General features: G+C 35.1%; 1 protein-coding gene across 1 annotated transcript in view; it reads left to right on the top strand.

Annotated features, from left to right (window-relative positions):
• LOC112133162 (cytosolic carboxypeptidase 3-like) overlaps window positions 1-21,647 on the top strand; it is a 191,264-nt gene extending 169,617 nt beyond the window's left edge. Inside the window, exons 5-6 of the transcript XR_008524404.2 lie at window positions 14,320-14,398; window positions 21,306-21,647. The gene's annotated coding sequence lies outside the window, so the exon portion shown is untranslated. The remainder of the gene's footprint in view (window positions 1-14,319; window positions 14,399-21,305) is intronic.
• Window positions 21,648-21,856: the final 209 nt, after the last annotated feature.

Below are 21,856 nucleotides of genomic sequence, written 5' to 3'. Positions count from 1 at the left end.
AGCTTTATTGAGTTATAATTAACATACAATATATGACACACATTTAAAGGTACAATTTGCTAATATATACAGTAATCCCACAGTATCCATGGGGAAATTGGTTCCAGGATTTCCACAAATAAACCAAAATCCACAGATGTTCAAGTTCCTGATATAAAATTATGTAATATTTGCATCTAACTCACACATCCTCTCATATATGTCTAGATTAAAAATAATAGCTAATAATTACATATAATAGCTAGTAATTTGCTATCTCTAGATTACATGTAATAGCTAATACAATGTAAAAGTTGTTATATTTTTTATTTGTGTAATTTTTAGTTTTGTATTGTAATTTTATATTTGTTTTCAAACAGTTTTAATCAATGGTTGGTTGAATCTGTGGATGTGAAACCTGTGGATATGAAGGACTGACTGTACACCCACTAACCCATCATGAAAATCAAAATAATGGACATATTGATCACTCCCCAAAGTCTCCTCATTTTCCTTTGTGATTCACCCTCCTGTATCTCCCACCCATTTACCACCCCTACCAACAGCTTCTCTCTACCCGCAGGTAACCTCTGGTGGGTCTAAGCCATGATAAATTAGTGTGCCTTTTCCAAGTTTTATGTAAATGTGACCTTACAATATAAATTCTTTTTTTCTCAGACTTCTTTCACTCCACATAATAATTTTGAAATTTGTCCATTTTGTTACGAGTATCAATTATTCATCCTTTTATTGCCGAGTTGTATTTTCTTTTATGGCTATACCAATATCTCTTTATACATTTAGCTGTTAATGGACATTTGGGTTGTTCCTAGTTTTTGCTTTTTAAAACTAAAAAGACTGTGAACATCTATGTGCAACTGTGTGTGGAGACTTACACTTCCTACTCCCGTAGGGGTAGAATGGCCACTTTCTACGATCGTGAACATTTAACATTTTAAGAAACTGCAAAACTCTTTTCCAAAATGGATGTAATATTTTACATTTTCACTAGATGTATATAGAAATTCCATTTTCTTTTCATCTTCATCAATACTTGGTATAGGTAGCCTTTTTAATTTTTTTTATTTATTTTTATTTATTTATTTTTTGAGACGGAGTCTCGCTGTGTCGCCCAGGCTGGAGTGCAGTGGCGCGATCTCAGCTCACTGTAAGCTCCGCCTCCCAGGTTCATGCCATTCTCCTGCCTCAGCCTCCCTAGTAGCTGGGACTACAGGTGCCCGCCACCACGCCCGGCTAATTTTTTGTATTTTTAGGAGAGACGGGGTTTCACCGTGTTAGCCAGAATAGTCTTGATCTCCTGATCTTGTGATCTGCCCGCCTCGGCCTCCCAAAGAGCTGGGATTACAGGTGTGAGCCACTGCACCCTGCCACTACGTAGCCTTTTTAATCTAGCCATTCTAATATGTGTGTAGGCTTATTTCATTGTGTGTTTCCCTGATGACTAATGATGTTGGAGATATCTTCACGTGCTTATTTGCTATCCATAAATACTGTCGCAAACTATCCATTTTTTTGGTCTATTTCAAATTTTATGTTTGTTGTTGTTGTGTTATTACTGAAGTTTTATAATTTTTTATATATACTAGATGTAAGTTCTTCATTACATATGTGATTTCCAAATATTTCCTTTTGATGTATGTACTGTATTTCACTTTTATCAATGTTTTCAAAGAGAATAAGTTTTAAATTTGATAAATAAGTTATCAACTTGTTATTTTTGGATTATGAAATAGAAAACAGAAAAATAATACAGAAAATTAAATTAAGGCTGGTTCATTGAGATAAATAAAATTGATAAACATCTAGCCAGACTGTTCAGAAAAACAAATACAGAAGACACAAATTACTGATCTTAAGAATGAGAGCAGGATCATGCTTCCATGTTCTAAAGATACTAAAAGAAATATAACAGAATATTATGAACAATTTATGGCTATATATTCAACATCTTTACAGAGTGGTACAAATCCCATGAAAGACACAAACTTCCAAAGCTCACTTAGAAAGAGATAACATGAATAGCCTTAAATGTATTAAGGTAACTGAATTTGTAGTTCAAAACATTGTCACAAAGAAAACTCCAGACTTAAATGGCTTTCTTTATAATTTCTACAAACATTTAAAGACGTAAAACCAATTTTACGTAACTCTTTCAGAAAATTGAAGATGAGGGCATACTTTCTAACACATTCTATGAGGCCAGCATTACCCTGATGATAAAACTAGAAAAAAGACTGTAAAAAAAGAAATCTACAGATACCCTTCATGCATTTAGACATGAAAATTCTAAATAAAATTCAGCAAATCAAATCCAACTGTACATAGTGAATAAAGATTATAACTCTTGACCAAGTGTGAAAAAAAATTATCCCAGGAATGCAACATTGATTTTGCAATAAAAACCTATGAATACAGTTCACAATAATTGACAAACTAAACATTAAAAACCAATGATCCTCTCAATAGATGCAGAAAGAGTACTTGAAAAAATCTAACATGTCTTGTAACAACTTTCAGCAAATTAGGAATAGATGGAAACTTCTATTGCCCCATAGCTCACTTATGCTTTTTTACTTTTAAAATTATGTATTTCTCGCAGTGTCTTTTTATGAAGTTACTATCATAGTTTTTAAACTTTACCAATTATTTTCTTCTTCAATGTTTATCTGCCATTATTTCCATCTAGTATGTTTTCATCTCATACGTTGTGTTTTCATCTCTGAAAGGTAGTATATGCCTCTACTTAACTTTTTAAACTCATAGAATGTAGTTTTAATAACTGTTTTTTCAGGTACTTTTCTGCTAATTGTAAAATCTGTGACAGTTCTGATGTAGTTTCAAATGATTAATTTTTCTCCTCATTATGTGTCTTATTTTCCTGTTTCTTGAACTTTGTTCTGAGATGCAGTTAAGTTATACAAAAAGAGTTTGATTTTTCAATTCTTGCTTTTAAGGTTTGTTAGCTAGGATCAAAGCAGTATTTGGCCTAGGAATAACTCTTTCTCACTATAGAGACAAGACTTTTTTTTTTTTTCCAGTATTCTACCCAAAAGCTATCAATTATGAAATTTCTCCAGGCTGATTAGCGGGAACAGGCATTATTCCAGGCTCTGCATAATCTGTTCCTAAATCGCTAAAGTTTTCTAGTGGTTCTGCTCTGGCCTCAGGTAGTTTCCTCGTGTATCTGCACTGATCAATACTGCAATACGAGGTGTAAGGGAAGGGGAGAAGGGGTGTTTATACATATCTTTGCAGCTTTCTCTCCCCTTCTGTTCTGGAAACCCTAGTCACATTGGCTTCCAAAGATGCCTGGCATCCTCTCCTCAACTCAGAAAGTCTAACAGGCTCCACTAGTTTTCTCCTCCTTCCACCACAGCCTAGAAACTTTACGCTATAGGCTGGGCCATCCTGGAGCTCACATTGTTTTCTGTCTTTCCTTGTCTGTTCAGTATCTTATAAACTAGGGTTTTGATATTTTTTAGCTGTTTCACATGGGAATGTAAATATGGTCTATTTTATTCAATCTTTTTCAAAAGTAGAAATAAATATATTTCTCTTTCCTTTTTTTACTAATTATGGCACAGATGGCTTAACGAATGTCCATTGAACATATAGTAATGGTCAGACTCTATGCTATTGTATGTCATACAAATTATGCCAAAGTTGTAAAACTATGGAATAAAAAAGAAAATGTATTATATTATCTTTTTTCCTACTTTCTTATTTACTTTGTTTATGTGTATATAATTCTGGAATGCAGTTATACAAAATAGGACATATATTTTTATGTGTTCGCATCTTTCTCCGAAGGAAAAGATATTTTCTTACACATTATTAATCCCTTTGTTTAAAACCTCAAATCCAGAGAGTTGAATGAATCATACTATTCATGGTATTTTATCATTGTTGGTTCATTCAATTACCCTCTCTTTCTTTATTCCTCCTTCTCTCCCTCCCTCAAACATCCTTCTTCCTGTCCTTTCCTTCCTTTCTTCTCTATTCGTAGGTGTTTTTCTTCCATTCCTCCTCAGAAACAACAATTCAAATATATTTAGTATGCATTTACATTTATGTGTTTTTAAAAAATGTATATAGATTACATGCAAATATTTTTAATTTAAATAAATAATAAGGTGCTTCGTATGATCCTTTTTTTTGCTTTTTTTGTTACTTAGAGCTGTATTTATAAGATCCAGCCATGCTCTGTTATGTGAATGTGTGTCTTTGTGTGTTTTTTTCTTTTAATTGCTATATGTTGTGTATCCACCATACTTAGCCACCTGCTTTCCAAGTGATGGACACCCAGGTTGCCAGTAACTCTTTACTATCTCATTATGCTATGTATTGAACGTCCTAATAAATGACCCCTTCTGGACCTGTGTAAGAAATTCTGCACTATGTATTCCCAGGAACAGACTTCCCTGAACAAAATGTATGCATAAGAGTTATTTGACTTTGTATTAACTGGTTGTTATCCAGAATGGATTCTGTAGTCTATAGTAACACCACCAGTGCTTGAAAGTTGCTGTATTCTAGTGTGTATGCACATACCTAGAATGAATCTGTTTTTAAAGTTTTGCCAGAGAAATAGGTATAAGCTAATATTTCATTGTTGCTTTCATTTGCATGATTTTTATTTCAAATGACATGTGCATCTCTTCATATGCTTATTAGCACTTAAGTCTTTCTCTTCTGTAAATGACACTTTCTAACCTTTGCTCATTTGCTTGTTGGAATTATTATGTAATTTTTGTTGATTTTCAAAATCTCCTTGTTACATGTTTTTTGTATATTTATTCTTTGCCAATTTTAAATATGTAAATATAATCATCTCCCATTCTGTCATCCTTCTAATAGTTTTGTTTATAGTGCCGTTCACTAACAGAAATTGTTAATTATGATGTAATTCAATTAATCCTCTTTTAGATGTTGGTGAGAAGTTTTATATACGAATTTTTTTCTCCCTAGGTTAGAGATATTTTCTACATTTCCTTCTACTAACTTTGTAGCTTTTCCTTTCACTTTTCTGTAATTAATCCAATTGGAGTCAATTTGGTATTATATAGAGATATAGTTTTAGGTTTTTTCATATTATGAACCAATTTTTATAGATTGAACAATGTATTATTGTCCTTTTGATTCATAGTAACATATTTATAGTATTTTATATTCCTATACACATAGTTCTACCTCTAAAGTCTTAATTCAATCTATTTATCTGTCATTCAGCCAAGCTGTACTGTTCTAATTACTAGGCCATTGTGATATGTATTAGTTATTTATCTTATATGTTTAAGTTTCCTTCCTTTTATATTTTCAAGACTTCCTTCGGCCATCTGGGAGTTTCTCAATCTGATATTCCAATCTACCAATTTCCTCTTTACTGCATCTTTACTATTATGAGCTGTATATATTTTGCTGTTATTTCACCCATTACAGTTTCATATGTGATATTTCAAATTGTCAGTTACTGCTAATATCTTTATTTTCCTATTTAAAATGATTGCCTGTTGCAATAATTCAGCTTCATGTTTGTGTTTGCCAAGGTCTTTTAGAGTGTTTGTCCTTCTCAGATATCTAGGTTTTGGCCTCTGAACTCAAGTTGCCTTAAGGTTATCAGATATAATCTGCTAATATTCATTGAGTAAGGCTGCAAAGTCAGACCATTTTTTTCTGACAGTCTCAGCCAGTTTGATTATTACTATGTTATGTCAGTCCTTCAGAAAAATCTTACAGTCTTAAAATAATGCCCAAGGAGTACTCAGTTGACAACTGTTTTCTCCAACTTCTCACCCCTGCCAGGCTTCTTAAATGCACTGATAAAACCTCAAGACACTAGCACAGATGGCCTAAGCTACTGCTTGGGGTTTTCTTATGAAGAAACAGTGTTGCCAGGAGCCTATGCAGGAATAAAATTTAAAACATTTTCTCTAACCTCTCTGTAGGTTCCAGGGGCAGTATTTTTTAGATGACAGCCGTGTTCTGCCTAAGCACGCAAGTCCAAAACAACATCTGATCTTCCCGTGGATGTCTTGTGTTGTTGCTTAGTTACTATTATTGTTATTGTTTGATTGATTAGTTCTTAGAGTGCATGTTTCCCGCCTGCCTTTAATTTCCCCAGCACTGAGTTTTGAGGAGGGAGTCATAAACTCCTGCTGTGTGCTATCTTTTCAGGAAGCAGTTAAAGTTTCTTCTTATCCATCTTTCTTCTATTTGTGCCAATGGACTAAGGCAGAAATAAAAACTATTTCACCATATAGTCATAGGCTTTTAATACATTTTAATTAACTTCTATAAAATTTTGCTATTTATTTTTAACCCCAAATTGATTTTTTTTTAATTTTAAGGCATATTGTATTTCCAGATGTGCTCATCGTACCTGGCATGCTGTGTACAAACTAAGATGCATCCTCACTAACAGTAGTGATTATCTTAATCAGTATTTTGTTCTGAAAAATTATTTAATTTAGTCTTTGTATTAAACTATTACTTTAGATATTATTTTCACCACTTTTTCCATGAAAAAATTATTAGATAAATAACTTTTCTTGAATCCCAGAGCTTGCATTTGAACTGAGGTCTGAATTGGTCAGAATCTAAGTTTGCAGTCATTACAATCTATTGTCCTCCGGTGCTGAGTAAACACTGGCAAGCATTTACTGGTTAAAAGTAAGAAGGAAGAAAGAAAAAGAGAAAGGAAGGGAGAGAGAAAAGAAGACAGGAAGGAAGAAAGAAAAGAAGGAAGGAAGGAAAAAGAAGGAAGGAAGGTAGGAAGGAAGAAAGGAAGGAAGGATGGGAAGGAAAAAGGAAGGGAGGGAGGAAGGAAGGAAGGAAGGGAGGGAGGGAAACAAGAACTAAAAAACAAAAATAAAAAAAAGAAAGAAATATTCTCTACCTCTTTTTCTCTACCTTGGTTTGCTGCATATCACAGTTTATTTTCTAAGCTCTATTTCCCAACAGAATTAATCCAGTTTGCCAAGCATAACTTTGTTTCATCTCATGCTACCCGCTGAGTCAACACCAGAGGTATATGAAAACAAAGGCCTGTCCTACTAATCCTGATGAAGATGAAGTCTTCATACTAAGATCCAGGACCAATTAATTACAGTACTAATGCTCTGGTGTCCCAATATATGTTTATAGACCATTGCATACTGATGGGAACTGCTGTTCTGCTGTTGAATGCCATGTACATTATTCATAATGCATGGCAGTAAGACTGAATAATACATACCTCAATATCACTAATAATTCACCCTCCCCTTCCACATGCCAATATAGAATTTGGAAATTCTTTTTGATCCATGCCCAAAGCGCATATCACACTGTGCAAAACTTCTGCATTCTGAAAGATATACGCATATTCTATAAATCTGAAACATAGCTATTGTGAGTCTTATAACTCAGCAATTATTTATCCCAAGATCCCATAAATTTAAAAAAATTAAAAAGTTTACCTATATATCTTTATAAAATTGGATAGTTGGTGCAACTTTAGTAAACTACTCATCTGAAAATAACTGCTATTGAACTTAATGTGCAGCTGAATGTATGTGCAGAAATTTACTCCCTTGACAAAGCAATTTAAAAGCTGACTTGTTTCAGAATTAGACAGACAGTAACGTATGGGAAGGGATTTTTCAGTAAGGGATAGAGCCCTCAGTCCTTAAATGACGCTCTGAGATTTAGTATTTTTTTTAAAAAAAGAAGGGGAGGATATTTTTCCTTTCCGAATTAGATAATAGTAGCATACCATTTATTATTATTTGAAAATTCATAGTTTAAGTTAAAAGATATTATCTGCCTCATGTTAGCCAGTGTCATGTCATCTTTTATCTCCCATAAAAGATGACATATATACTTCTGACACTATTGATTAATATTCCTTGAATAGGTAAAGCGTCTATGCCACGGTAGCAAAATACATGATCTCTCCAGAATACTGATTTTTGATCTAAAGTCATGTAAGCTACTGTTGTAATTATGAGGTCACAATTAATTAAAGAATGATATGAATTATATATTTATAAGATATCGTCAGCATTTCCTGAATTCTAATTGCAAAGACATGAGCTGGCATACCTATTCTTATATCTAGTGGGGATTATAATTGATATTAAAAAGACAGAAAACACAAAAGCACAGGGAGGGACTAGATGTAGAATCCTAAAATAGTACTCTTGTCAAAGTAACTTCAAATTCTGGTGACAGGCAAGAAATTTAAAAATAGACATATGGAAATAGCCAAGTTGATTAAAAAATGGGTTTCTGAATTAGTGCCATTTTGAGGTTAATATCAAATTCTGATTCTGTTCTGACATATAAGGAAATGTGTTATATTCTCACCCTAGGCCATTTAGATATCCTTTGTCTAATGGTACCCAGGATTCCCAGGGAGTCATTTTTATTCCTCTTAAGAGCCCAGTAGCCTGCAGCATAAAGACCTACATCAACCCTTAATAGAAATTCATCCCAATATGACCAAGGCATGATTATTTCACTTGTATGTACAGGATAGCTCCCTGCTGTTCTGGGCATTGTGAGAGTCATTGTTGCCCCCTCTCCCTGAAGTTGCAGTGTTTTTTTTGTTTTATTTTTTTTCCATTAACAAGAGAACATTTCAATTCAGTTGGTGTTTCTCTAGTCACTAAGGTGACATTACCACTACATTTAGCGCTTTGAAATGGTTGCAGTCAAGTCTTAGATCACAATCCTCCCACCGTTACTAAAAGTAATGGTTTTCAAACAATGCAACTGTGAGAGAGAGCTTGGGAATTACCTAGGAAAGGAAAGGTGGGAAAGTAGTTCTATCGAAAGGTAAGGATCTCCTGTGACTGTAAAACCTCCTTTATGCAGTGAGTGCACCCCAAATGGACCTTTCCCATTGACAAGCTGAAGGTATTTCTGAGACTGGGATAGTCAAGTGACAGAAACTAATTTCTTCCAAATCGAAGTGAATTGCTAAAGCTACTGCTTGAAAGAATGGCCTCTTCAGAAGACAGAGCAGAAGAGTTTGGTATGTTCCTCCTTCCACTGTGTGCAGTTAGCAGAGCTGTTATCCATCCCTACCCCCACTAGGAACAGCCCCTTTGAGCTGCAAGGGGAGAATAGGTTCAACATGGTAGTCTGATTCTGCTAAGGAGGCCAGTACTTATCCCTTGTCACAGCATTAAATATGTGTTATGGCTCTCTATATTTGATTCAGCTTCATCTTTTCCCAAATAATTTAGATCGTTGTATACGTATAAATAAATACCTGCATGAATTTCATTTAACATTTAGCCTTTAGCATATGTGCAAAAATATAAAGTGCCAATGCCTAAAGTGATTCCCCATGGGGCTTGAAATACATTTACCAGATGCCTGTACTTTGCTATAGTCTGAAGGACAGTGTCTCTAGGTTGACATTTCTTCCTGATATTTTGCACAGGTTGGCTGAAAAAGGTTTAAAAAAAGTGACAGTTAAGCATTTCAGCATTCCTTGATCCCACTCAGAGCAACAGTTAGAACTTTATTCAATTTTTTTTCCCATGGTATGAATATGGATTCTCAGCATTAACTATGGTTTTCCGTGATCACCCAAGGGATAGTACCTCTGTTTTTCTTAAAAAGAAAAAAAATTAGATAAAATTATATATAAAGATAACCAGTTTCTCATTCATAAATCCACCAGAATAACAATCTTATGCATATCTAATTTTTGTGTATTTGTCTACATAGTTTGGCAATGAATAAATCTGTCTTGGTGGGTTTAATTATATTTCTTCTATTTTATAACTGTTTCTCAGTTATCAGAGTAGACATGCAAGTACTCTCAGATGACTGGGATACAGAGCAAGACTAAGTCATAAAAATATTTAGGAAAGACAAAAAAATAAATCACATCAAAAATGTTGATGAATGAATCAGCCATCAAATCCTGATGTGTGTAAGTCACATTGGTATGGGCTGGCTCTAACTTTACCTAGTTCATGTAATAGTTTTTACACAGAACCTGGACTACAATCTTTTGTAAGTGCAGAACACTCCAAATAAAATTCTAAAATTATTCATGATTACAACTCTGGATTTTAAAATGTAATTCCTCCCCTTGTTTTACTATCTTAATCAGATAACATAGGTACCATTCTCAGATCCTACTTTGCTAACTTTCTCATTTAAGGTCTTCACTGAATCTGTGGTGGTCACCAAATGGTTACATGTTAGTCATGGAAAGACACAATTTATCTACTCTCTCTGCTAAGATTCCATCCAACTTTAAAATTCTAAGATGAACCAGAAAAACTATCAGCAAAAAAGTAAATGGAAGATAATATTAGGCACACTTATTTGTTCTAATCACTATGCTTCCATAGAGAAGGTCACCTCAATGACTTTTAAAGTGGAAATGAAAATTTAAGTTTTAGGTGAGATAACATCAGTGTCAACAGAGATCCCGAGCTCATGAGAAAAGTTTTCATCAGAGTGGGAGGTAAATGAGAAAAATCAGTCTTATCTAAGCCTTTTTTTCCAGAGGTCAAGTGAGGCTTATAATGGTGAGTAGCATATGAGTTTGATCTTGAGCTCTCCTGACATGGTTTTTGAGACAAATTATCAGTAGAGTGGAAGGGTCAGAAGAAAGGCATCGAGGAGAAGAGGGAAGGCTAATTTAATTGCCTTTGTTCCTCAGTGACATAGCTTAAATTGAGCTTGTATTTCTGAGAGCACAGGGATATTTGCATGCTTGGATTTTCATAAGTGGAAAATGAACTCAAAGCACTTGGCCTACAGATAACATATCACTTTATATTTGAAGGACAGAAAATACAACTGGGAGGCAAGGGAATCTGAAAATTCTTCTCTCTATCATTTTTCTCATGACTTTGGGTGGAGGGATGACAGTGAAGTTTAGTTTAAATGTAAAATACAATGTACCAAATATAATTAAATACAATTAAAGAGTTAAAAGTGGAAAGCCAAAATACATACACTAAATATATATTCTTGAGGAAGAGTTATAATTCATGGCTATGGACAATTACGGAAATCAGTTTACTCCCTGGTGATTCATTTATGTGTGTATTAAACAAAGGCATATTAAAGATCCTTTGACTCTGGTTTATATCTAGACACATTCTGGCACTGATATGTTATTCAGAAGATACTTTGACTATATAACTAAATTTATGATGAATTGAGGAAATACCAGGGTGATGATTCTATGCTATTCTAGGAAAATAAAGACAAACTGGAAAATCTCCAATAATATTTAAAGGCTGAAAAACTTGGAACTCTTTCACTAAAAATCTGGTGGTACTGTGATCTCCTAGAGGTGGAGATAATTAAAACACACACACACACAAAGGCAATTTACAATCATTGCTTCCAAATCCTCCAGCAAATTTAGATTTTATTTGAGTTGATTTCTTCCACATTTCTTACTGTTTGTTGTCACTTAAGTCTTCTATCTACGATCATTGCTTGAGATTTTACTAATGCTTAATTGTGTCTAAGTAATGAAAATTCATAAAGCCATTATAAATATAATGAAAACTATAACTTTGCTATAGAGGTAAATAATTGTTTGTGAAACACTAAATTGTAATTCAGTGGCATTTATGAACAATATAAATGTATAAAATTCAAATACATGAAACATCAATAAATGTGATCTATTGCTGCAACTTGAAGAGGGAATAATTAATAGCATCTTTTTTTTTCTGCCCAAGTTGGGAACCAGTTAAGAAACACAGGGATCAGACAGATAGAGATCAAAAGAGCATCGAGAATACTGATAGCACCTAAATTAGAGAATGTGTCTTTCAGTCTATTAGCCATGTTGGCTAGCTCAGACTATAGCCTGAAGTTGAACTTGCTCACCCAGTTCCAAGTATTGCTGGGAACTTACAAGACGTCTCAATGGGGTCCTGCTCTTTTAAGGACCTAAGGAATGTGATGCAGAGAGTATGTGCTTTTTGCTAGTAGGCATATTCCAGTGACGAAAAGGCTGGGTCACTCACACTTATTATCTTCTCTCAATATCACCCATGGGAAAAGTTACTTCTCTCATGGGCAAGAGTGAATATTAAGTCAGAAAGCAATCCTTATTTTACCCTATTGGAAGCATTACTACTATTATTATTATCAATGGAAATTTAAAAGATAATAATAATAGTAACAATCATCTCTTGAGAGATTTAAAGATATTCATATTTGGAATTAAGGAGATGAACTGTCCGAATATTTTGTTTCAACCTTGTGGTCCCAGTTAGACTGGTAGAATAAATATTGATAGGATATTAGCCACTTTGTATTACCTTCTCACTTGGGCATTCTTTTAACTGTGTTACAAAAGAAGAAGACAATTAACAAATGCTTGAGCTATTGTTATTAAATGTTTAACAGCTAGTCATTTAACTCCAGATTCCATTGTCTGCTATGCTAGGCATATGCCAAGAGAAGGACTTGGATATGCAACCTAGATGTCACATTTCAAAATTGTTCCTGTAGCCTGTCTTTAAGGGCCTTTGCTTGTCTAAGGTGTTTGATGGGTTGAGGAAATGGGAGACAAAGGAGTTCACAAGGCAGTGAGGGAAGTCTATGGTGCTTTTCTGAGAATAGTTGCAATGAAACTCCATTTATTCCTCAGCTAAGATTTTGAATAGAGGCAATAACATTTGGATTCTGTTAAAAAATAATGCTGGGATAGGAGGCTTATCTCATAATATTTGCTGAGGGATGGACAGGGTCACTTGTAAATGTGAATGAAATGTATAAAACTGAATAGAAAGGTGAAGCATTTAGGGTTTACTAAACTTGTGGTTTTGTAGTATTAAGTTGCAAGAGCATGACAGATACAGAAATCAACTTTTTTTTTTTTTGAGATGGACTCTCGCTGTCACCCAGGCTGGAGTGCAGTGGCTAGATCTCGGCTCACTGCAACCTCCACCTCCCTGGTTCAAGCAATTTCCCTGCTTCAGTCTCCCATGTAGCTGGGATTACAGGTGCATGCCACCACGCCCAGGTAATTTTTTTGTATTTTTAGTAGAGACACGGTTGCACCATGTTGGCCAGGCTGGTCTTGAACTCCTGAGCTCAGGCAATCCACCCACCTTGACCTTCCAAAGTGCTGGGATTACAAGCATGAGCCACCTCGCCTGGTCAGAAATTATCTTTTATATTATATGTAAAGCTCATTAAAGCTGAACAAAAGTGACACATTCATGTTACCTGGGAAGACTACCAATGCAATGTAAATGCTGTATGGGCAATAAATACGTAATTATTAAGATAATTGAGAAATGGACACGATGTTGAAGATAATCAACATCGTTGTACCATAGACTTTGAGAGAGCAAAAGATCAGAAGAGAACGCTAGCTCTTATTGGATTAAATTACTGAAATATTGATACAGGTAGTTAGGCATGAGTGGGGCAGGAGAGGGCTCTCCCCTCCTACCCACTAGAAATGCCAGGTGATGGTTCGGCAAATTTCACATTGCCTCTCTAAAAATAATTCCACAGCACCAGGGAGAGGCCATTTCCTGATGGTCGGCACCTGTTAACATCAAAATGTTCATTGAAAGCAGCACCCAGGGAGAAACAACTTCCTGGGAATGCGTGTTAAGAGATAAAAATGGTGAAGTATGATCTTCCGGGGCACATTCTCCCAGAAAAGGGAAGAAAGCTTCAGATGGGCATGAATATAACTCCCTAAACACAAGGCTTGTGCTCCCTTCTGAAGGGTAAGGAAAGCGCTGGGCATGCGGAAAGCCCACCCTAGGAGAAGAATCATGCGAGAGAGACAAGCTTATAAAAGTTCTAGGATCACGGTTAAATGAGGCACTTGACCTTCTCTCTTTAACCTTCACGTGCCTGCTTGAATCTCTTCCAAATGCACCTTCCTTTCTTTTCTGTTCTGAGGACTTTCTAAATAAACTTCTATTCCTCCTCTAGAACTTGCCTAGGTCTCTTTTTTTTGCTTTATGCCCCTCAGTCCAGTTCTTTCTTCTGAGGAAGCGAGGACTCAAGTTGCTATGGACTCATAAGGATAGGCCGCCAGTAACTTAGGGTAAATTGGATCTCTTTCACTAGTAACAATATTATTGCACTTAAAAATCACTGACACTTTTCCTGTTGTTCATTGTATATTAGACACTCCAGGATTTATATTAACATAGATAATAATTTAGAAAAATTAGAGTCTATGAGATAGAGTCATAATGAAACCAAAAGTTTCTATAGAAATATATATATATATATATATATATATATATATATATCCCAGAAATACTGAGAGAGAGAGATTATATATTGTCTTCCACTTTCCTTTTGTTTTAGACCTTAATTAAAAAAATCGGGGCAAGGAAGAGAAGCGTTATTCATTGGGATGCCTCAGAGACTTCAGCTCTCATTATATGTAAGTACTTATCTTTCAATACACTGCTTTCAATACCTATCAGTATTCCTCAGCTCCTACATACAAATACATATATACAACATTTTAAATTACTTTAGAGCTTGAAAGTCTGTACATTTTGGATCATTTTTTATTTGGAAATCACTGAATGTTGCCTTTCTTTCCCTGTAATCTATGGCATACGATCAAAATTATGCAAACTTTTTTGCTCCTCAGTTCAGCTAAAACCGGGTTTTTGTCACATGACCAGGAAAGATTAGGCATGCAGACACATTGAAAGGTGAAGAGAGGGGAATTTATTAAAAGAAAACTCTCAGTGAAAAAAGAAGGGGTTCTGTTAACAGGCTCCCACCTCACAGACTGAATACCAGGACACCACATAGGAGTTGAAGAGGCCAGGCTCTTACCCCTACACAAGACACAAACTTCCTGCGTCTCCACCTCATTCTCCCAGTGCCCAGGAGGGTCCCCCGTCTGTTGCAGGCATGTGCAGACAATATCCTGGGCAGTTTCCCTCATCTGCACAAAAGCATCTGATGTAAACACTGTGAGGTGGGTCAGGGATTCTCTGGGGACCATCCCCCATATCTACCTCCTACATCTATCAAATATATAATGTAATCCCAGAGCAAATACTAATGACACAGGAGTGGAATGCAATTATTTTACCATTTTGCTCAATTTGATTCTGTATAATACTGTGGCATGTTAAAACTAATACTAATTTATTTTGCATAAATTTATTCATTTTTAGCACTTTCTGAATTGGGACCTATTTTTAAAATGCCTATCTATTTGGTTTTCTAAACCTTGTAACTCAGAAGACTGGCTTATCACCGACAATAAAATTGTAAATTATTGTCTTAATTTTTAAAGAAATTATTGATGTCTGCTTGTTGTAATTTTGACTAGTTATCAATTATTTGAAAGGAAATAGATATAGGTAATTTTGTGTACTTAGTCTTCGTCTCTGCCTGTTCACACAATTTCTTTGGTGTTTCCATTATTGGACCCCAAATGTCATTATAAAAATGAAAGCAAAAATAAATCGAATACAACTCTCTGCTTGTGGCCCCCTCCTTATGTGTGGCCTGTGAAAGACAATATTATTCCTTCAATTCTTCAGGCTACTGTACTCTGGCCTCCTGATCCAGGATCCTTTACTTAGCTTATTGTACTTGGGTGCTCCAGAGAGACATAACTGATAGGTTGTAAATGTAGAAAGAGATTTATTATGAGGAATTGGCTCACATGAGACTGAGAAGTTGCACATCATTGCTAGCTGGACACCCAGGAAACCTTAATGGTGTAATTCACGCTGAGTCAGAAGGCCTGAAAACCAAATCTAAGTCACAGCCTGAGGGTAGAGCAAGATGGATATCTCATTCAAACAGCACTACAAAAGAAGGGATCAATTCCTTCTTCATATGCCTTTTGTTCTATGCAGGCCCTCAGGAATTTGGATCGGGCCCACCCACATTGAGGAAACCAATCTTTTTTTACTCAATCTACTGATTCAAAAGTAACTCTTATCCAGAAGCACCCCCACAGACACACCCAGAATACGGCTAAGCCAAATATCTGGACACCCCCCATGATTCCCATCAAGTTGACACATTAAAAGTAGTCATCACATTTATTAACATCGGCTTGGCCCTGTTCAGCTTTTATTTTTGAGGGAGCTCAACTTCATCCTGCATCAGTATCCAACAGTACTATGCCCAAATATAAAAACAGCTTGAAATGAGCCTAAAATATATCCAGAGGCAACATTCTACAATTCCTCTACGTCCTTACTTGAAATGACACAGAATTAGTAGGATCTCCACTAAACAGTGAGTAGAGTGCCCAGGCAGTTATTTACATTTGAGTGTCACATAATATAAACTACTACAGAGTTTAATAGAAAGTGATGCAAAAGTGGAAACACATGTTTAAACTCTGAGGTTATTCCCAACTCTATATGATCCTTGGCAAATACTTTCTGGTTAGATTGCTTCATTTAGAAAGAGAGGAGAGTTGGGCCATTAATAATAGCTGCGATTTATTGAGTATTTACTCTATCTAGACATCTCTATATTACTTATATACATTATACCATTTAATTTTATCAATAATTGTATGAGTTCTGTTGATCTGATTTTACATTTGTAGAAAATGTGTCCTAAAGAAGCTAAGACACTCTCTTGGGTGCATATCTAGTAAATAGTGCAGGCAGAAAAAAAAATTCATGTCTCTCTGTATTCAAAGTCTGTGCTATTGGGATATGGTTCTTGTTCATGTTCACATTCTACGATTATTGGTTATTTGGGGGATATGTGTTGTCAACAGGAAACAAAAAAGGTTGTTGGCACACAGGGTGCCCTAGAATCTCCTGCGGCACTTTTAGACTCTTAGGCAGGAGGAATAACATCTTTTTTTCAACAGGCTACCAGCTATATATCTTTAGATTGGAAGCTTGTTGTAGTTGTATTTCTGAAATAAATGTGGCACAGGACAGTGCCTGAATATAATTTGGGGATAATTGAAAAAGGCAAGGAAATCATCCCTGATTAAATTTGTAAATGGCTGTCTGGAGAACCATTATAATTTATGAGGATTTGTTGCTCAGAGAGTAAATAATACCAGTGACAGCATTTCCTCAGAGAACAGAAGATCAAATCTGTTGCAAAGTAAGTGCCAATACTTCCTCTCAAAAACACAGCAGAGGAGACAGAGGTAATAAATGATGCTCCATTTGTTTCAATGCTTATGACCCTCCTGGCTGCTTAAGAGCAGAGACAGGATTTAACTCTTGCATTGCAGTGAGACTACTACATATTCCTGCTGCATACAATGGTCTGAAATTCTTGAAGAATGTAAATGGATAAAGTAAGTTGTTTAGGTAAGTGGGCCACTTATGAACACACCTGCCATTCTGACATATGGACAAGTGTTAACTAGTTTCATGTAATAATCTTTTTTATTTATCCTGTAATGATAATGGTGATAAAACTTCATGCAACACTGTGTCATTTAGAAAGATGACAGGACCCTTGCAATTAGCATTACTGTGGGTGTCTGGTAATGCAGACTGGGTATTGAAAAATACACTTTGTGGTCCAGACTTCAATGCTAACCCTAAATCCAAGGTTCAGATTCTAGCAAATTTAATTCTACCTTTAGCTCTCCTATGGCATACAAACTGGAAGCTAGGCAACTTGTCATTCAAATGAGTTATTAAAAATTGAGACCCTGGATCTCACCATTTTAGAATCTGGTGGTGTCAGCACATATTAAGAACAATTTATGAAACCTTGAAATGCTATTGGTCAAATGTTAGCTATATATACTCGTGCTGCCACATTAATTAATACATGCCCTTTTTTTAAACAGGCATTTGTTGTATGAGAAAAAAGTATTATTCTATTCAGCTAGCAATATCTAGCCTTTGTTGATATCTCAGTACATAGCTTTAATAATCATTTGACATTTAGCATTTCCTAGCTAACAATGGAATGCAATGATTCATATCTGTTGAATTGATTATAAAATCCTAGAGGGCAGTCATCATGTTCTACTTGCATTTTATTAATTGATTAATTAATCTGAACAAAGTTAGGATGTAGTTGGATTAATAAATACAAGACGGATTAAGTCAAGTTTGCACTTAATGGGCACAACACTATATTTGTTAGTTATTATTTTTCTTGTTTCAGTAAGTTAGACATAAAATTTGGTATATAATATATGTATAACAGGCAATACAGTGCTCATGATAAAATATATTATATAATACATGTAGTTTCCTTTTATCATGCACTTAATTTTATGTATTCATAAAAGTGGTTGTATGGAAAACATGCACCCCTCGTTCTCTCTAGGCAAGATGTTTGTTTTCACGTAGGTATAACAGACACCGGAATTGTATCATTATAAGTAGTACTTAGAGTGAACTTTCTGTACTCTCTATTCTATCTGTAAGAGCCAACACTGAAATTCACATATGCATGCTAAGAATGTAAGAAAGAAGAATGAGCTCCATGCATTTCAATGGGAAAAGAACATCACGATGAATTGCTTTAGTGGGGGATAAAGTAACACAGGTCCAGCTTCAGACAACAAGGATGCTGGCTTCTCATTTTGCATTTTACAACCATTTGTCCAATTTTTTTGGTTGATTGCACTGAATTGTTTTGTTTTGGAAAAACAGCAATAGATTAAAAGAAAGCTCTCGGCACAGAAAAAAAAATAAGCTTCAGAGGAAAGAACAAAAAAGGCATTATTAATATAGTTAGTTATATAATTATTCTCCTTACAATTTGTTTCTTAGGGCCCAATAGCAGCTTTCTGAACTCACTTTGTTGGCCATAACACTTAATGGATTATCACACAATCAAAGCAGTCTAATTTTATCACACAAAATTAAAGTATACCTGCTATAAGAAAACAAGCAAATACATAAGCAAAGATATGAAGAGAAGTCAGCAATACTTGAAAATTAATCCCATTTCCTAAAATGCCACGTGTGCAATAATTCAAAGTAAATGACGATATATTATACTCTAAGTCCATAACATTAGAAAATAAAAGCCTAGTTGTTGCTTGACTTACAAGAGCAAAACAGCTTACAGTGCATGGGTCCGTGTTGTTTGGCAAGTAGTCAATAAAACTGTACCTTATGACTTTCTCTCCTAAAGGTTCTAATCAAAACAATTTATTTCAGGCATGTAAACCCTGCTTTTCAGACTGTAGCTATTGTCAGCATGTACAGCAGCATCAGCAATAACGGATGCAATTTTTGGATTGAGAGTCTCAGAGCTCCCCCATCTGTCTCAGTAATGGTTGGATTTCATATGGATCAATACAGCATGTCAACTCTAGTACAAGGATTTTCCCTCTAACCTTTATAATAGCAATTTCTATGCATCCAACCTTGTCCAGCATAAAGGCAATATTTGAGGATATTATGTAAAGGAGCTGGAGCTGACAGAGCTGGAAGGACATTAACTACCAGTACCCTAATTGCTAGGGTCTAAGCATTCAGACATTATAGCCCATTTGAAATCTTAAACTTCAGTAACAAAAAGAGAACATGTTTTCATACAAGTTAACTTGCTTGCCTCTATGAGCATAGGACGGTGGTAAAGAAAAGAAAGAGATTTGTAAACAAAGCCACTGCTTATTTTTGTGTGAGGGATATTTGGATGCTCCAGTTGGTTCTCTGAATGTACTTCTCTCTCATCAGCAATGAGATCGGAGAATTGAATGTGATATGTTTGTCTTAGTAAAAGGTATAACTAGATCCTGGGGGGAGACAAAGTGTTTTGCTTTGTTTCTGCTCCAGTTCTCTACTGAGAAATAAAACCAAGGGGATTCAATTCTTTTTTCTGCAATGGACTTATATAGCTGCCATGACTCGCTGCTCAGAGCCACAAGGTGCCGATTGTTATGTATCACTGCCCCTTAGTGGTTGGCCAACAGCAAACCTTTTTAATACCTACCCAACATCACAGGTTTATAGGTATATAGGGCATGCAGGCTCTCCTCTCTGCTTCTTAGAGCAGGCAACAGAGACTTAATGTGCAGACCTGCCCTTTTCTAAGATGATGCTTTGTTTTCTCTGTGTCTGTGTAATACAGAGAAACAGCAAGTATTCTGGGATCAGACAGAGCTGGAATTATATCTCCGCTCTGCTATTCTCTAACTAAGTGATCTTGGGAAACTCACTTAACCCCTCTCAACTTTATTTTCTCCTTCCAAAATGGAATTAGCAACTACCTTGCTAAACCAGTGCTGTAGGATTAATTTAGAAAATGAAGGAGAATGGCTAGCAAATCATCTGTCATGCCTTCTATTATTGTTACTAACATGATGCTGATGATTATGGTCATGAACATTTATGAAGGATGTGATCTTCCCACTATTACATGAGACCAAAGAAATGTATGAATGCTATATAAACTGTACTGTAGTCTCTATGAAGTTACTAATGTAGTCTTCCTTAATGAGTGACTCTAAGAACAGTACAACAAAATGGTTTCTGCTTTCATTCCAGATTATAAATTAATTTAGTAGCTGTGGTTTGTGGGTTAGATTATGGTTATGTGAAGTAAGATTTTAATTCAATTTGCCACATATTTTTGGGAACCTATTACACAAAATGTGCTGTTCTGTGTAGTCATTGTACAAAGAAAAAAGTAAATGATGTATGTGTTTTTATACAGTTTGCAAGTCAGTGGATACAACAGAGATATACATTTACCTAAATAGAAATTAGACGGATTTATAGCAAGTGCTGTGGGATTATAGAGGCAAAAGAAGTCAATGTCACTCTCAGAGTAGTTTTCATAGAGATGGTGATATCTGTTGTGGTACATGAAGTAGTATTTTTAGAGTTGGAATAAAAGAGGAAACATTCTAAGTAGGGAAGTAGTAAAGGTGAGTACTTCTCAAAAGAATGTATGAAGTAGTCAGAGAATAATGAAAAAATTAAATGTAGAAAAAGCTTGAGTTATGTGTTAGAAATAATAACAAATAAGGGTTAGCAGGATAGATTTTTGGAAGGCCTCGAATACTGTGCTGAACTTTTAAATGGTGTACTATAAGCATTAAGGAACTATGAACTAACATATTTTACATTTTAGGACTTTTATCTTATTTTGGGAGAAGACAATGTGAAAATGTATTTCTCCAATATTATCTTTTATATCAAAGCTAAATTATTTATACTTACATTGAAGGTCATGCATTATTATATACAATGTTGATTTATCTTCTCTTTAAAATATTGCCATTTTCATTTATAATTCTTTTCATTCCTTTTCAACAATCAAATCTTCCATTGGCCTATCATTTTATTCTACCTGTCAATGTTGGCTGGTTATGAATATTTTTCTCTACTCCTAAATAATTTTATTCTTCCCAGAAAATAAATGGTTACGGAAGCAGAGAACACTGTGAATATCCAAATTGAATCATTCTGCATGTGATGTAAAACCTTTGACTATATTATGAAGATGTAAAAATTACAAAGGAGCACTGAGACATGAATGAAATTCCCCAGAGAATCATCAGATGATGTATCAACTTGACAAAATACACCCAAGTATTTGTCTATTTCTGTCCGTCATCACTAACAATTCCCAGATCCAAGACATCATCATTTTTCACCTGGACTACCGCATTGGCTGAAATTAAAAATCTGAACTTCCTGGTTTGAATCCTCATTTGACTTCTCATTTCATTAAAAATAAAATTTGAACTTTTATTCATGTTTGATAAGGTCTTAATAATATCTGTAAACTCACTGCATACTCATGCTCCTGTGCAGTCACTCCACTTTAGTCAGGTTTTCTTGTTTTTTCTAACAACTAAACTCTTTTCTACATCAAGCCCTTTACTTTCTCTTTCTTTTCCTGGAACATTGATCTTCTTCAAGAGCTCGCTTCTTGACTTAATCAAATTTTTGCTTCAAAT

This window comes from Pongo abelii, chromosome 3 (genome assembly GCF_028885655.2).
Source record: "Pongo abelii isolate AG06213 chromosome 3, NHGRI_mPonAbe1-v2.0_pri, whole genome shotgun sequence".
Lineage (NCBI taxonomy): Eukaryota > Metazoa > Chordata > Mammalia > Primates > Hominidae > Pongo > Pongo abelii.
Note: the sequence above shows the minus strand (reverse complement) of the source record. Positions and strands in the feature narration are given on the sequence as shown.